Source organism: Triturus cristatus, chromosome 5_2 (genome assembly GCF_964204655.1).
Source record: "Triturus cristatus chromosome 5_2, aTriCri1.1, whole genome shotgun sequence".
In the NCBI taxonomy this organism is placed as follows: domain Eukaryota; kingdom Metazoa; phylum Chordata; class Amphibia; order Caudata; family Salamandridae; genus Triturus; species Triturus cristatus.
Genome location: NC_140588.1, coordinates 460,220,333 through 460,239,184, shown reverse-complemented (window position 1 = coordinate 460,239,184; position 18,852 = coordinate 460,220,333).

The following is an 18,852-nucleotide window of genomic DNA, read 5'->3' as shown; positions in this document are numbered from 1 at the left end:
TAATTGCCTAATACAGTGCCCTACTTACGATAGAGGGGGTAGGGAAAGCTTCATTGATTGTATGTTTATCTCACGGAAGTTCTTACTGCTTGTTGACGACTTAAAGGTGGAGCCAAATAATGCCAGCGATCATAATCCCCTCATAGCGACTTTTAGTATGATAGCTCAGCCAGGGAAAGTTGATGACAGCCCGATTCATTTTAATCCTAATAAAGGGGTAAGACTCAACTGGAATAAAGTAAATTCATCTGAATTTGAGGCAAAAACCATCATAGCCAATTATGGTTCAATTATGAAGTGTTTACATCATGGTTCGCCCCCAGCTGAGATCATCCATGATTTCGAATTGATATGTTCAGATATAGCAAAAAACCTGACCAAATGGACCAAGGTCAGGAATCTCCCAGAGATAAGGTGGTTTAATGCCACATGCTCAAAAGCAAAAAAAACACTACAATTTACTCTCCACGCTAACCCAAATGACTGGGCTCAAATTAAAAACGCAAGGAAGATTTATAAAACCATAGTTAAGCAGAGGAAGGAAGAACTAAGGTCATTAGCCTGGGACGATTTGGAGAGAGCCAGTTCCCTCAAAGACTCCAAAAGCTTCTGGTGTGTTATAAATTGCCCTTTTTTTCACCAAAGAGGTGAGGAAGATAGATTCCTTGATCCTGGGAAATATTTGGGAAACTCATTTCTCGGCTAAATTTAATCCTTATGGCCATCATGCCGAGGATTTAAGTGGGGATTTGCCCTTAAATTTAACCTCGACTTCCAAGCTAAGTTAATCAATTTCAGTAGATGGGGTTGAGAAAGCCTCAGCTAAAGGAGTTTGCATGAAAGCACCAGGTCCGGATGGAGTCCCTTTAGATCTTTTTAAAAGTAATCCCCAGCTATGGGCTCCATTGTTGACCAATGTTTTCAAAGCAGTGGTGACTGGCCCTATCCTAGTATCCTGGAGGGAGGCTGTTGTTGTCCCTGTATTCAATGAAGGTAATCAAAGTGACCCTGCCTGCTACAGGCCAATCTCCCTTATTGATGCCACGGCAAAGCTGCTGGGGAGGGTCGTCCTTGCCCGACTTGAAATCTGGGCGACAGACACTGGAGTGATGGCAAGAACGCAGTGTGATTTTAGAAGAGGGATGGGCACCATTGAACAGTGCCATAACTTGTCACTGATTATTGGCAAGTACATCAAGGACAGGAAGGGTTCTACCCACCTGGCCTTCATGGACTTGTCAAGTGCTTTTGACACTGTAAATCGGGAGAAGTTGTGGGCTCCTATGGGCAAAATGGGAGTGGAGGAAGCTCTGATTTCTCTTCTTCGTAGGATCCATGCATTGACCTCTGTCATTATAAGATATGGCATCCAAGGGGAAAAAACTAGGCCCATAGCCTCCACAGAAGGTGTCCGGCCGGGATGTATCTTAGCCCCCTTTCTCTTTTTAATTTACACCAATGGATTTGAGGCCTTTTAATAGATGCAGAAAATGATTGTCCGCGCATTGGTGGCACACAGGTCCCGCTACTTTCCTATGCGGATTACACCGTGTTAATGGCCCTGACAGCAATCGGCCTCCAAAAACTGCTTAACGCATTCACAGATTTTATGTTGGCTCTTGATTTAAAAGTGAATTTTATAAAATCGTATATCATGGCGTGTGGCCCTAAAATAACAAAAACAAGGAAATACGTCATGGGAGATAAGAGAATTAATAAATTGAACAATTTTAATTATCTAGGGAATATTTTTAATCAATCAATCAAAAGAACTTTATTTTGGCCGCTCGAGCCATAAAAGACCACAAGTATTTACACAGACTGATCAATATTTCCAACCCTTACATTCATACAGGAGCTGACATGTACACAAGAATTTAAATAATAGGTTGAGTTGGGATCTGCTCATTACTGCAAGCGTGCAGCATGCGGGTAGGGTAGTTGAGGGGCTTTTCCGCTTTGCCGGAAAGCTGGGCCATAAACCAGTGACTGAGCAGGCTACACTTTATAAAAACCAAATGTGTGCCTGTTGCAACATACAGAGCAGGAGCGTTGTGATACCATAACAGCAGTGCACTACAAGTTATGGAAAACAAATTCATTAAAAGACTATTGATCACCCCAAAAAGTGCCCCCACAATCTTTTGTCATTAATAGCTGTGGCTTGACTTCTTAGAGGATGTAATAGGCCGCCTTTTTCTATCCCCGGATCAGCAGCAATTTTATTTAACATTCACTATAAATGTACAGATTTGATTTTAACTAGATTCCGCTTACTTACCCTGCACTTTCTGGTGACTTTCCCAAAACAATTGGGGTGGGAAGATAAATTGTAGTCTTGCCCCTGTGATAATTTGGCAGCTCATAGCACTGTGCACCTTATGCTATTCTGCCCCCTCTATAAAGAACCAAGAGGAAGAATTTAGGTCCGATTTTAAAAGAAATTAGACCGTGTTCCTATATTGAATGTTTTAATTATCTATATTCTTTAGCTACTTATGAGATATGCACTAGGGCCTACAACTACATTAAAGTTGCAATGGCTATTAGGAAACGGTATTAGTCCTTGTTATTGAACCCGAATAGTGTAACTCTCTACCACACAAACCTAAGCACTGATGTATTTTTATGGAGGGAGCCGCATGTCAAAATGATGAGAAGTGCCTTGTAGATTTTTTTAAAGTGTATATTTTTCTCCCTTTCTTCCTAATGAATTGAATTGAAGTGTATGAATTGCCTTTTATGCTGTTTTCTATATAGATCACTGGAATCATTATTTGTTATGCTGATTTTGAAACCAAATAAAGTTACATTGAATCTTGAATCTTGACAGATCCCTGACCTTTTTGGGAAGCAACATAGCCTCAAGAAACGTGCCATGTGCTTTATAATGAATAAGAAAGTATTCAATTAAGAGCAATCATTGTGGGATTAAAATATGAGAAAATAGGGAGTAGAACTTGACCGAAAACCTGTCTGGACTGGGAGTTTTATTTTTGGGAGGTTTGGTAGTGGCTGTCATAATCTCTGTCATAGAGTTTTAAGTGTCTAGGGAAGAAAGAGCTACCATATGATCTGCATTTTAAGGGATAGAATGAAAAGTAGCATCCAAAGTTTACTTGGTGGGCGAAGAATCTTGAGTGGAACCAAGCATAATAATCTGTGATGCATTCTAAAAAGTTGGAATCACTATAATGTCTGGTTCCATGTTCATTATTGATAACAGTGATCTTGGATTTTTGCTTCTTGACTTTTAAATAGTTGGGTCCTAAAATGCCAGCTTTATTAAGGCCACCATAACATTTAGCATACATTTTTAGAAGAGTGCCACACTCACTGTCTAAAGATTGCATAGTATACTGTAATTTGGCCTGAATCAGTCGTGCTAAAGTATTTTCTTGCTTAGAGGGAAAGTATTCATGCTCAATTATTTGAATCGTTTGTAACAGTTCTGAAGGATATTTAAGGGCTCTTTAATTTTTGGTTGAGACATAATCTATAATAAAGCCTCCAGTAGTTGTTGTATAAGCATTCCAATTAATCTGAGTATAGACAGTAAGATTGACATTGAAAAATTCATTAGAAAAACTTCAAATTGCTGAAAAAAGTTCTTATCACCTAATAAGGCATTGTTGAATCTCCATCTACTGGAGTGAGAAGTATCTCTTAGTATATTGAAGTCAACTATGACAGGGGAGATGATTCGAAATGATAGAGCCGCTCTCAGCATGCAGCATAGATTGAAAAACATTTTGTGTAAGGAATATGTAATCTATCCTAGAGTAGGAGTGGTATACAGGGGAATAGAAAGCAAATTCCATTACATCAGCATGAGAATCTCTCCAGGCATCAATCAACACTCATGAGACAATTGATTTTTTGAACACCTTGTGTATTTTGGTGGGAATATATATAGTCTGAAAGCGCAGATCAACAAACGTGTCCATTAACTGATTACAGTTCCCTCTGACAATAAGATTATCTAATGGGCAACACAATAGTGGAGTAGAGAAGTGATCCCAGAATTATGGATCAACTCCTGTGGGGCTATAGACACTACAAATTGGTAGCTAGGTGTCATTTATCCTAAAATTCAAAAGGGTCCATGTAGCAACATAATCTTTAACTTCATTTTCAATCTGCATGTGTAAGGATGTATGAATGAGGATTACAAACCCATTTTAGTTATTAACATCAGGAAAACAAAAATAGTGCCCAACCCAATGTCTTCGTAAAGAGACAATGTCTTGTGCTTTAATTTGGGTTTCTTCTACTAAGGCAATCCGGCAGTTCACTGTGAATAAGTGGATAAACACTCTTTGTTTTGATGGGGTTACATAAGTCTTTAACATTCCATGAGATAAAATGCAAATTACTCATTTGAGACTGGAGTGAATATAATTAGACAATGAACGCTTAATTATAATTGTATTGAGGGTGACAAAAACCTCTGGCAAATTTGTAAACAATTGAAACAACAACGAGTGGCTGCACATTCATCTAGAAGTTGCAGTAAGTTATAGGGGTAAAAAAATGGGAGAGCAAAAAGTATAAAAATTGAGGAAAATGGAGGAGAAAAGACCGAACAGGAAGATATAATAATTCCACCTTAATAATAGAGAGGAGATTGCAGAAAGCCAAGCAACTTTATCCTTTGAAGTCAGTAAAGGGACTAATGGTACTGAAAAAATAGGAGAGGGTGAAGCTTGAATGCAGAGGACAGCCTAGAGCAGACCCTCAGAGAGTAGAAACAAAGAAGTAGTGCAATAGAGGAAGAGTGATTGAGGAAGAAGATGTACGGAAGAAGAGATACTCGGACAAAAACTAATGAAAAAACTGCAGGGACTTACCAACATGGATAAGTCACTATACTGGTGGATGTGGAGAATGAAAAAACAGAAATAAGACAACACTGAAACATATAAATGCATCTATCCGAAAATCCTGGGTTGATTGTAATCTTGTGTAGAACAAGAAGAGATTAAAGGACCTAAAACAATTGATAAAACTTTTTATATACAGAGAAAGCTAGGATCAAGTTTTGCCAAGTTCTATCGCTTCTCGCCTGTGGACGTAGATAAACTGCTTCAGATCAGCATGGTTTTTTGAGGTACTCGTTTTGTCCTTATAAGTAACCTCAAAAAGGCAGGGATAAATAAGGCCATATCAAGCGTCAGTGATCACAAAGTGGAATGTAAATCTCAAAAAAGTTTCCTACATTTAGCTGTCACTCTGGTAACATCTTGACAGAAGAATATCTTGCGACCAGATCCTAGCATTTGTTTGCACAGTTTTTTGGCTAAAAGAACTTTCATAAGATCAGAGTATTGCAGAAAAAAAACAATAATCCCTCTTAGTCTGACAGACTAGATGGAGGGCCGATACGATGGGTCCTTTAAATATTAAGTTGAGAAGATTCATTCATGTGACAATTTTGGGAATAATACGTTTAAGAAACTTAGCAACAACTTCTGTTTTCTCCTGAATACCTTGGATAAGCAAGTTATTGCACCTATTGTGGTTTTCTAAATCCTCTGTCCGTTTTTGTAATAGAGTGACTTTTTTAGACATATAGTCTACTTTGGCCATGACATCCTGAGCATCACTAACTCGCTGCTCGGCCTTCCTAAGCATGGAATTGAGATGGGATCATTTCTCTTCAATTCTATGAAGAAACATGCTCGTCTCTACCACAAATGGTTTTATGAACTTGAGTTCATCCATAATATCTTCCAGAGTTAAAGGTAGTGACGATTTGGTAGGAGAAGTTGGATCTTTCTTGACTGTCGTGTTAGCATTACTGGTAGGATCTTAATGTGAATTGAGATTGGGGATACGAGAAGCAAAGGGTTTTGAAGTGGACAAATGGGGGACATCCATTATGGCGGGTGAAATACTGATGGACTATCAAAGAAAAATGTGACTAGTAAGGACTCCAATAATATGATCTTTGAATGGTAATGCAATGCTGAGAAGGAACTGGAATGTAGAAACAGGTGGACTACCACTGGGTAATAGAAAGAAAAGAAGGTGAGAAGTAATTACACAGCAGTAATAAAGCAAACCCATTGACCTGTGAGATGGGTTGCTAAAGTAAGTTAGCTGGCGGCTCTAAACAGGCTGAAGAATATGACCACTCAAATAGAGTCTCAAAGTATGTTCATTCTATCAGCAAAGCAGGAGTTGAGAGGTAAATGACCATTTTGCAGAGCAGGAGTTCAAGTGTGCATGAGGGACTGAGGTAAACAGGGCTGAGAGCACGGTAAAACGGGGCCATGGCTGCACGTCACGGATGCAATGGGCAGCAGACAGCAAAACTGTTCTATAGACCAGGGAAAGGTCTAAGAACTCACCTCATTGTTCTCTATAGCTTCTGCCACCACCTCCGACAGCCAACCATTTCAGGAAAGGTATAGGTCCGCTCTGCCCAATCCAAAAGGCTCCACGGGGTTAGAAGAATTGCAGTTAGGTTGGCATCTTGCGTAGCTCCCATGCCTGCCTCCCCAAGCGCTGCTTTGACTAAATATTTTTGGGTGAAAAATGCATGTGAGGACCGTCAGAGGGTTATATATTCCACAGCTGATGCTAAAAGTAAACCTTGACAGTATGACCTAACTAACTAAATCCTCAGAGTCAAAGTCTAAAAAGAAGGTATTTGTCAAGTCAGTGAGTTTACAGATGTACCTGCTTCCTGCATTTGCAAGTCCAATGTTACTCTATCTATCATATCGCATATTTCCACTAGTATGGTCCACTTTCCTCTGGTAACTTGGGTATACTTTTTGAATTCATGTAAAAAAACACCTTGTTTTTACTTTTATGTCATGTATATATTGTAGTAGAAGACAATTAGTCAAGACAGTAACCTTTTATTATTGTATGTACATTTAAAGACCCAATTTACAAAATGCTTTTTCTAGTACATAAAGTGGTATCACAGTAGTACTACTTACTACAAGTTTACAATTCACAAACCTATGAGTGGAAATCTCCACCTCCACTTCTCCTAACTTTTTTATGGGGGAGATCCTCACGCATGTAAGTTTAATACATAAGCTCTCTTAGCACTTTGTTGGAATAGTGTGAAGTATTTACCACACAGTGTAAATACCATTTTCCCTGCCTGGGATAGCAGTTTGTTGCATAACGTTCCAGGGTAGGTAAATCCAGGATCGGTAGCCGAACTTGTTTAGGTAAGATGATCATCAATGTGCTCCAGCAGTCCAGTGGTGGGCAGGCGGCTGGGTCAGTAGTCTCTGCCAGAAACATAGGCAGAAGCTCCACAAGCAGAAACCCAGCAATTAAACCATGTTAATGAGAGATGGGGGAGCACAGAGGCTGGTAGATAGAAATGGCACACCCAATCATGGGAACAAGGAGAAGTGGTCACTTCCAGAGGCAGTTGAATCTCCTGTGTTGTATTTCGTTCTGTTTCTCTTCCCAACCACTGTTGCCCTGAGGTGTGGTACACAGTGTGTAATATCTGAACCTGCAATGAATACAATCTCCTTGGTAGATCAGTGTTCCCCTGCAGAAAAAACATCTCTTTAGGTAAGTGGGGATTGACGTACATCATGTTGTGAATGCTGGAACACACCATGAAACTATAATATTTCAGATGTGAAGAATGACTGGAACAACACCCAACCACAGTGGGACAGTGTACTAAACACTTTATGACCAAGTTTATTCAGTGATTAAAATAGGAGGGGAAGTGATTATCAAGTGTGGCACTATAATATTATTGTCAGAATAGCATCTGTCATGAATATTGAGTTCCTATATATGTTCTCCAAAACATTGACCTATTGTTGTTTCTAATAGAAAATGTGCACTGAATGAGACAGTGTTTATGTAAATGATAATTAGGATACAACATTTATGTCAGATGATATTTCTGCACATAATATTCTGACGTACAATTGTGGTCAAGTCTGGAGTAGTCAAGGAGACATAGTAGGGTGGATTTTGTTTGCTCTAACTATCTTTACAAGGTCATCTGCCTTACTATATAATATGACATGGAAACATAAGCTGAGACCAGTTAAGAAAGGGAAATAATAGGTGAGAGCATCTGAGATTTTGTATTTTTACCCTCAGTGGGCATCTGCTATAACTTGCATGCCTTGCACCTCCACCTAAGTGTACCATCTATTCAACACAGATATGCCATTTGCAGTAGTTAAAAAAACACTCAGTGGCAACTTCTGATTCCTGATCCCAACTAGGAGTGCATTACTCTTCTCATTTCTGTTTCCGCTTGGATTCTTAAATCTGGACCTCATTCACATATAGGGCCAGGTGTGGGCATTTAGGGAGTGAGATTCAAGCATCTACTTCTCTCTGGTGAGCTGAGGTAATATATAAGTATTCTGACACATAGCCCTTTATTGAAGCAGCCAAAGACTGCAGCAGGATGCTTCTCCTCTGTTCTTCTTCTCAGTCCTGTTGTTCTGACACTTGAGTTCATCCCACTTTTGCAACAATTACTCAACTTTGTTGCAAAACAGTGCCTGAAAAACACAGTTCTAGGTGTTCCTAAAGAAGATAGGACAAGAGAACCACCATGTGGAACACAATCAGGCCTCTTGTGAGCTGCCTTTTAAAATGAAAACTTCCTCTTCTTGCCAGCAAGAAACCCACGAAGACTATTTCTGGAATCAGGGCATATCATGGGATCACAAGAGTCAGCCATACTATGGGAAAAGGCGACTTTAAATTCAAGGTCAGACTGGATCTCTATTTAATACAAATGTGCTATTATCAGGGTACCTGCCTACACTGGTGGAATCTACTTGCTGCAACTATCCAGTTGCAGTATTGTACTTTACAAGTGGCCACACTTTAATTGGAAGGGGCCCCTTTACATAATATAGGGTAGGATTTACCTGTTTTTGGTCCTGATGAAATGCTAGCTGTCCCTCTGGGCAACCTAGGCATGAAACATGTTGACCCCACCGTATCACTATAATCTGTGGCTATCAATGTACATTGCTATCTGAGGTTAGCACTTCTGATTTTACTTAATCAAGGTACCTTCACCCTATAAAAACATTCTTTTGGGTACTTTAGTCTATTTTATTCACACCCCCACCACCACCCTATTTTCTACACAGTTCCATCTCATGCATTCACCTGACGGCAGTCACGGTTCAAAGATCTCTGATTAACCTCTTCAGTGCCCATGACGAGATAGTCTCGTCATGGAGCACGGTTGCGCTGTGCCCATGACGAGACTATCTCGTCATGAACCCCACCCACTAATACAACGCCCGGCACAGGAGGGGGAAAGGGCGTGGCACTGAAGGGGTTAAGAGCCCCAAGGCCTGTCAAGCATTGCAGCACCTGCATGATGAGGAGCGCCCTATGATAAAGTATGACACCCTACCAGGTGTGTGAAGGCATTAAGATCTGACCATTCGGATCCCCTGTGATCCAGGTGGTTGGCTCTGTGATTCCCCACTCTGTGATTCCACCACTGACTAGGAACTACTCCCCCTTAATGGTTAGCTATCCTTGTTGCAAGCAAAAAGGCCATTGTTTTAGGCCTTTAGATTTTGTTTTCCTCCTCTGGAAAATGTATTCTTAATCCTATGCATTTTTGTTCTCATGAGTTTCAGCTCTATTATCCTGATGCTTTCCTGGCTTTGACCCAGAAATTCCAGCCTTCTTGTAGCAGGTTAAAATGTCAATACATTTTTCGTTTTCCATGAAGCTTTCAAAACTAAGACTATTACAGTCTTTCAGGGCTTGTCAGTGGTTAGTTTTCACTGTCTAGAAAGTAAAACTTTGCCTTCTTCTTTTGCCATCTTTTGTGCCCAAAATGGCTCAGTGTCTTCTTTCAAAGTTTATTTTTTGATGGGACATGCTACAGGCATAGGTCATAGACATAAGAGCTTGTGAACATTGATCTTTCTATAGCAGAATTGCTAGACTTGGCCCTCTCTGCAAGGTGAACCCCAAACTTTTTGCCTCCCCCGGTTATATGAACTTGTCTTTGTTGCCTTTTTAAGGATGCTGTGCACTACTAACCAGTGTTACAGTGCTTGTGTACTCGCCCTAACACTTGGTACAATAGGCATAGACCTGATTGGTCCATTTAATTTACTTGTAAATCCCTCATATATGATACAATAGGTATCCTGGACCTGTAAATTAAATTCTACTAGAGGGCAGGAAAACTCATTGTGCCACCCGTTACAGTAGCCTTTTAAAACATGCCTCAGGCCTGCATCTGCAGCCTGTTTTTAAACTGTCAATTTGACCTGGCAAAATAAACCTTTTCCCTGGCCTACACCTTCCTCTTGACTGGCATCAGTTGAGCTCCTCCTATGAAAAACTAAAGTTTTGATCTCTGCATGCCAGATTCTGAGAAGGTAATTTCTGTATATGTACCCAGCCTGCACTTCATTGCAGTTGGCCTGAACTTGTGACTTTGTCCCAGTCTAATGCTGACAGATACCTACAGTTAGCGTTTTCTGCGTCTTGGTGATATTTTTACTTAAACATTTAAAATTGCATATATCCTTCTCTACTGATTGGATTTTTGTTGTTTTGGTCCTGTTTTATTGTTTAACATTTATACTATTGTTCCTAAATTGGTTTGGGCTTTTTTTCTAGTGTTGTGTTTTTACATTATCACTGTTTGTGTGCTGCATAACTGCTGAACACAGTGCCTCTAAGTTAAGCCCAACTGCTTTTGTGTCAAGCCACCAGAGGTTAAAGTACAGGTTAATTTAGTGCCTTTTGTGATTCACTCTGTCAAGTATTGTGGTTGTTGCTTGGAAAGGGTTTTCACCCCTCTCAATTAAAAACCCATTTTTTTTTTACAATATTATGAACTGCTTGCACTCTTCCCCATACATGAATCCTCTCCTCAAAAGGGAGGATATTTCAACCATTGAGTGAAAACTTGCAAAGGATTTTCTTAGGTCATAGATATTTGAGCTACAAATCTGATTTTTCAAACAAAGCTTTTTACCTTGCTTTAACTGCAGTTATCCAATAGTTTGTTCCTCGTTGCTGCTTTTGCACACTCATTATTATAATGAACAGGTCCACCCTGAAACCATCTCCATGGCTTCATTAGTTATATTCATTGTTAGAACTGTCATCCTTAGTGTGGCCTTTCCCCCTGACTTTTTGCCTTTTACCTCCACATTTTGCTGATTCTTTTTGTTGGCCTTTGGGCTCTGAGAACGTTATCACTGCTAACCAGTGCTAAAGTGCATGGGCTTCTCCCCTAAACAAGATGACATTGGCATGTACCTGATTGAAACATATGATGTACTGGTAAGTTCCTTGTAAAGTGGTATACCATATACCAAGGGCCTGTACTTCAAATGCTACTAGTTGTACCACCCACATAAGTAGCCTTTCAGACCTGTCTCAGGCCTGTCACTGTAGTGCCTGTGTTTGCAGCTTACTGCCACTTTGACTTGGCATTTAAAACTATTCGCCAAGCCTAAAACTCCCCTTTTGTTACATATAAGTCACCCTTATGGTAGGCTATAAGTAACCCTAAGGGCAAGGGCTATGTAAGTACCAGTTAGGGTAGGTACCTTTATGTTTTACATGTCATGGTAGTGACAAAAAGCCTATTTTGTTTTTCACTACTGTGAGGCCTAACCCTCTCATAGGCTAGCATTGGGAATTCGTTAATAAACCTTTAAGTTGTATTTCCTGATCAGAGAGGAGTAGCTTTTTCATGTTTCATATGTTTGGAATGGTAATGACACATCCAACTTACTGGTGAAGTTGGATTTCACATTACTGTTTTAGAAATGGCACACAGAAAGTGGATATTTCTCTTGTCTTAGCGTTCTGTGTGCCTGACAGCCTGTAGTCAAATCTGGGGTGGGTGACAGCTACACTTTGTGAATTCCCTCTAAAAAGCCACAACACTGGTTATCAGTGGTAAAGTGCTCAGAGTCCTAAGGCCAATAAAAGTATCAGCAAAAATGGGAGGCTAAATGTTGGGGGGGAGACCACCCTAATGATTACAGGTCTAACATGTGTCCCCCGCAGCTGAAAGTGGGGAGATCTTCCCAGCCTCTAGGAAGTTCTCATTACTAAGGAGGAAAACCCTGGACAGGCCAGCAGCATTGGCGTGGTCTATGCCTCGGACTATCATAAATTAACAGATAAAATTGAAGGCAGCACCTACACAATAAACAATAAGAAGCTGAAATGGTCAACTAGGACACTTCTTGACCTCTCGGAGAAAGCAAAGTGTTCACTGACAGCCCTCCTGGATTATATGAGCGGAGCCCACACCATCTGGCAGCAATTCATAACTGAATTTATCAACAACCAGGTGACTACAGGAGATAGCAATACCAAAGAATAACCAGCCCGACAGTCAACAGATGAGCAAAACAGCTAAAGCGGGGCCTCAACCAATCTCTTTTAGCTTATTGTAAAACACCCGCCGATGATGCACTGAAAGCAAAACTGGCAAAATCCTGGCTTCCTTATAGAAAGCACTTGTGGGATCAAAGAAAAGACGCCAATGACAATTTAACTGCCAATTTTATATACTACCTCAACACCAATAGGCGTAACAAATTCTGGAAGACAGTGAACAACTTAAACGAGCTATCTTAGCCTAAGACATAGTCGATATTTCTGAAGAAAACTGGCATCAATAGCTCTTAAACCACTTCAGCCCTTTGGGCAGACCACGACGTCCATAACTGATCGTAGAACATCAAGCAACAGCTTTTGCTGCCCCTTTCAACACTGAAATTGGAATCTCAGCTGCAAGCCTTGTGCAAGTCAAGGCAGCAATAACTGAACGTCAAATCTCAAACAGCCACAGAGAAGGCGCACCGGGCCCAAATGACTTTACAACAGCCATTTCCAAAGAAGATAAATCATTTTGGGCTACATACTTGGAGTCTGTATACAAGAGTATATTCTTCTCAAGCACTATTCCCTCCTCATGGAAAGGCTCCACTCTTCTCTCGATCTACAAAGGGGGGGAATAATTTGGATCCAGCACACTACCATCTTATAGCTCTCCTGTGCCTGGAATCTAAATATTTTGCAGGATGCCTCATTGAGGAGGTAGCATCATGGGCTACAGAGAAGAGTGTTATCATGATCAATCAAACAGGGTTCACCAGAGGAGTGGGGACCATAACAAACCTGTCCCTGCTATTCAATCAATCCAAGGCAACCAAGCAGCCTCTTTATCTTTCTTTTATAGACTGCAAGGTTGCTTTTGACCGAGTAGAGAGAGGAAAGCTGTTTAACAAACTGGCCAAAGGGAACATACCTGATCCATTGCTGAAAACCCTGATCCTTCTTCATAGGGACACTTGGGTGAGAATTAAGCTGGGTGACGGTGCCCACCTGTCGAACAAGATCTCCACCCATAAAGGGTTGCAGAAAGGGTATGTGCTAGCCCCAACCCTTTTTAATCTCTTCTTAGCCGACTTGCCGACCAATTTAGTTCAGGTTAATTTACCTGAACCTGAAGCGGGCAGGACAATAATACCATGCCTGATGTAGGCTGACGACCCAGTGCTAACACAATGGAAATTAATCTAAAGTAGTCCAAAATAATGGCTCTGGGAAAACCAGTGTTCAGCCCCTATCAGTGGCCTCTGGGCACATACAGCATGGAGGTAAGAAAGTACAAATACCTGGATATGCTTGTTGACGGTCATGGCTCCTTTAAACAGTACCTGAAGCTCATGCGCCTTAAAGCATGGTAGCCTTCAAATGCATAAACGCAGCCTCAGCACCTCCACATATCTCCCCTTTCTGAAAATAATCAAGTCTAAATTGGTTCTGACCATCTCCTATGGAAGTGAAGCCTTAAGGGGAAGAGACGCTGTTCTTTTGGATATCACTATTATCAAACTGTTCAAGTCAGTCTTCTCCATGCGGGTACACTCGTTCACAGCCCAGTTGTGTCTTGAATTTGGCCTAGTTAAGCAAACAATAGCAAGGCAAGGTGCCTTCCTAAAACTCTGTTACAAACTAAAACAGGCCTACAGTGTGTCCCTGAATCATGATCTCTGAGTAGAAATCGCCTACAGAGACCACTCTAGAACCTACCTCAACAACTCACTAGCAGCCCTTGGCGTAGCAGCCCAATGGGAGACAATTTCCACCTTCTCTCAAGTCAAAGCCTTGGTAAATAAGACACGTGTTGCTGGCATGTAAACATGCATTTGCTTTGAGGCATCACACCTGGCTCACAATGGCATCCTACACTATGCTTGCACCGCAATCGTACTTGGGCACTGGCATCAAAGCCCAGATTAAAACATCATTCCTAAAATACTTCCTGGGCTGCCTTCTATCACTTCTGCATCTACCCCTATGGAAGTGAACGGGCAACACTGAGCTTTGCTGATTCTTCAGTAAAGCTCCAGATCCTGTGGTTCACCTAATCTGCAAATGTGAAGCAAACGTAAAGGACCGTAGAACCATTTTTAAACCAGTTTGGATCCAGAGGGTTTTCATCGCAGCAGGCCCATGATTATTTCTTGTTTTAACACAATGGACATTCAGCTCTACTGTAGGCTCACAAAATATTTGTTCAGACTTAAACAAAAAATCAACCGTAGAACTGCAGCTGCGACCCACACGGCTACTCAGGTTCTCTGATTAAGCTCAGCATTTGTCCTGCTCTCACATCTGTGCTGCACTGCCACTTTAACGCACACTGGCAGTTGTAAGCTTAACTGTGGAATGTTTATCTCATGTACAATGAATCACAATAAGCATATTTTCTTTGTAAAAACCTCACAAAAAGCACTTTCTTTGCAACATCCTGCACTATGTCTTTATTTTATCCTAACTGCTTTTTATTATTCTGGGTCATTTTTTATATCACCTCCTGAGAAGATTTTATTTAAATAGTTTTATGTGCGCACTTAGTGCAATGTTTTAATTAACTGTTCACTTTAATATAACAAACTCAAACTGAAACTACTCCTGGTTTGTGTTCCACCATGAAGTCCATACCATGTAGAGAAATGGACCACCTCAACAATTTTGGATTCTCATCCCTCATTTGAATGAGCCACCTGAGGTACCTGTGGTCTGTCGGAATCGGGAAGTGAGTGCAAAATAGGTATGGCCTCAACTTCTTCAGTGCCCAGATTGCAGCAAAAAGCTTATTTTTCAATAGCGCTCCACCTCTGTTCCCTGGGGAGTAACCTCCTGGAGATGAAGGCTACTGATTGGTCTATGCCCTCCTCATTTAGTTGGGATAGTACTGCTCATATGCCATGCTCTGAAGTATCTGTCTGAAAGATTAGTTTCTGGGAGAAATCAGGGGCCTTGAGCACAGGAGCTGTACCCATGGCTTGCTTCAGGGAGTGTAATGCAGTTTGACATGCCTCTGTCCAAATCACATTTCTGGGCTTCTTCTTGGAATTCAACTCAGTCAAGGGGGCAACAATGGTGCTGTATCCCTTGACAAGCCTCCTAATGGGCCTTCCATCAATATGCCATCCAGCAAACTCAGGCAGATCACCACGGGAAGCAATGCCACTCCTCAGTGGACTCCGGAGTGGCCACCGCTGGTGCCTCATCCATCTCACTGGAGGTACAGTCAGGGGCTGGATTACTATGTCCTCTGCCTTTCCCCTTCTTGGCAGCTGGCTGGGCCATTATTCTAGGCTCCATCCAATTTTGACTCCCTTTCCGGGCACCATTGATCTTTTCATGGCAAAGATCCATTCGAGTAACCCAAACATCTCCACATGAGCCTTGAGCACCACTTCCTTCCGGTAAGTGGGCTCAAGGTTATTACCCAACAAACATTCCACAGGCATGGAAGGGCTCACTACAACTTTCAGAAGACTTGAAACCTGTCCCCACTCAAATGGAACCAGGGTCACAGGCTAGTGACCCTCTCTGTTGTCAGCCACCACAACCTAGTGGAATGCATGAGGAATTAACTGATGTGGAAACCAACTGACTCCTTACCATAGTCATACTGGCTCGTCTGTCCCTCAATGCCTGAACACTTTGCCCATTGATGATTACCCATTGCCTATACTTTGTAGCATTTGAAGGCACATGCATCTTTGGAACCATTTTACTGTCACCCAGGGAAACTAGTGTATCCCCTGTAAACTCCCTCCTATTAACTTTGACAAACTCCTCCCCAAGCACTATACTTGCCACTCCCGGAACTTTTACTGCAGTGTGAGGTGGTGCTTTTTTTAGACACATGGGATCTCTTTAATGTCCATAGCACTTATAGAACTTGATTGGCTTGGGCTGCTGACCTTTGTCAAGGTAAGTGTTCTTCTGGTGGCCAGATTGGGAATGTGAACCAGATGCTTACCCGCAGGAGGTTTTTGCGGGCCCTTTAGATAGCTCAGTCTTTAGAGAGCTCAGTCATTTTATCTCCCTTCTCCTTCTTCTGGTCAACCCTTTTGGGAGTCCCCCCACATACCTTTTTGGACACTTTTTGCTGACCCAGAGGTCTGCCCCTTCAGCAAGCTTCCTGGTGTCAGTAAGCTTGCTATCAACCAGTTATTGGTTCTGCTCTGGAGAACAAGTATCTAGAATGTGCGCATTCAAAAACAAGTTGCACAATCCTTCATAACCATTAACTTTCCTGCCCCTCACCCCGCTCCTCAGGGCCATACCAGCATAATCCAGAAAATCCAGCCATGTTTTTGTAGCGAGTTTGAGACTGGAAGTGAACCTTTGTGTGTACCTTTCAGGTGCCCACCTAAACGTGCTCACTAAAATGGTCTTTTTGGAAATGTTGTTGGTCTGGTCCCCCACCTCTAGTATAAGGATTGTGTCTCTCCACATCGTGGGCATGTTTCTCCAAAGACTGTCTACCCAGACCTCCCCAGGGACCCTGTGTACTTTCAAGCCACTTCATAGGCTGCCAACCATTTGTGTATGTTGTCCTTCACATTGGAACTAGGCACCATATCTTTTGTGATATGGAATCTGGACCACTGTTCCCTATAAAGTGCACGCGCAGTGTGGTGTGTGAAGCTGGAACAGCAGCAGGTAAGTTCAGCAGCAAGTGTCTACTGCACTTGCTGCATTTCTTTTGTTAAAAGGACGTGCCGCGCCCTTTTAACAAAAGAAATGCAGCAAGTCTACAAGCACGACGTGTACTTGCACGTGATTCTGAAAGCACACGTCGTATCTGTAGACTGGCCGCATTTCTTTTGTTTAAACAGCAGGACAGATTGTGCGCTGCATCTACTGACAAAAGAAATGCAGCAAGTCTACAACCACGGCGTGTGCTTTCAGAATCACCTGAAACCACACGTCGTGCTTGTACTCTTGCTGGATTTCTGTTGTTAATAGAGCAAGGCAGAGTGTATGCTGTGCTCTATTAACAATAGAAATCCAGCAAGTCTATAATCAGGGCTTTAAGCAGGTGCTGAGACGGGTCCCGATCGGGTTCTCCATTTTTATCTTGAAGGTGGAGGGAAAAAAAACTTAACTTTGCATTTATCACTGCTCTTGATGTAACTTCAAGGAGACTCATTTTACAGTTTTACAAAGCACAAACTTGGAGCAAACATGAGTACCAGTTACATTACACAAGGTCATATTCATGTTTTGAATCACAGATCTTGGGCCGACGTGAGGCTAGAAGCTGCTTTCTCAGCTCGAAAGCCAACAGCTCTCGCATTAGCCTCAACCTCGCCCACAAGAATGGAAGCATATTCAATATTATATGCAACAAAGTCATAGTTGTTGCTTATTTATCTTATGCGATTTACAATCATCGACAAAGCAAGTAGCCCTGGCTTGTTGTAGGTGTAATGTTACTTGTTGTGTTATATATCTGTATGAATGGACAGACGCAGTAAAATACCAGCGGGGCAGCACACTGTGCTAAGCACAGATTATTTGTTTCAGTGTTTTAAGCAACTCCCTTAATGACATCAGCCACGCCCCTATGAGAGACCCCTCTGTTTTTTTCATTCCACTTAAAGCTCTGACTACAAGTATGGCGTGCTTTGATGTGCCCTCCCATGGTTTCAACTGACTTACTTCAAGCCTGTGACTCGGTGCGCGGGAGTGCGGCCGGACACAGTAAGTAAGCCCAAATCCAGGGCTTTTATACCTATGATTGATTGTCTCTGTTTAATGTGTGTGCAATGTAAGGTACACCCTACAATGAGTGGCGCTATAAAATGAATTAAATGCATCTCAGAGAGAGTGGTAATGGAGACTTGAGGGGCACTGCTAAAGGGTAATAGTGAGGGAATCACTGGTGGAGGTGGTCATTGGGGTGCGCCAACAAACATTGTCACACAGGGCCCCACCAGTGCTAAGGCATATTGTGTGCCTCTGAGAAAGTATTCATGTTAATTGCAGTGCATGACTGGTGCTGCGATCAACATGAATACTCACAATCTGCACTGATATTTGTCGCTGCACCCACAATGCGCGGTCGGGCTCCTGGCACACATAGCCTTGGTTGCAGCGCACAGAGACTTTACACTGCCACACACAGAGGAAACACATTAGAAGGAACATTGATCAGGACTCATCTGAAGACACTGCAGGTATGCTGCCACCATTATTGATGTTGCTCCTTGTCCCTCTCCATCTTGGCAAGCTTTAACCTTAGTTTCCTCTCATGCTTCTGTCTGCCAGCTCCTCTGAGGACAGACTCCTTAAAGACACTCTGATCCCTGTTCTAAAGTGGACTAATGGTCCTGGGAGGAGATTGCCCCCCCCCTCTGTAGGCTGCATGTCAAATCCCTGTATCAAATCCTGCTATGATCTTTCCTCAGACACAGATCCCTCCTCATCCACTTCTGAGTCTGGGTGGGCCTCTGCCCATGCTATTAATGCTTTCTGAAGCTCTGCCTTCGTGGCACTTGGCTTGTGGAA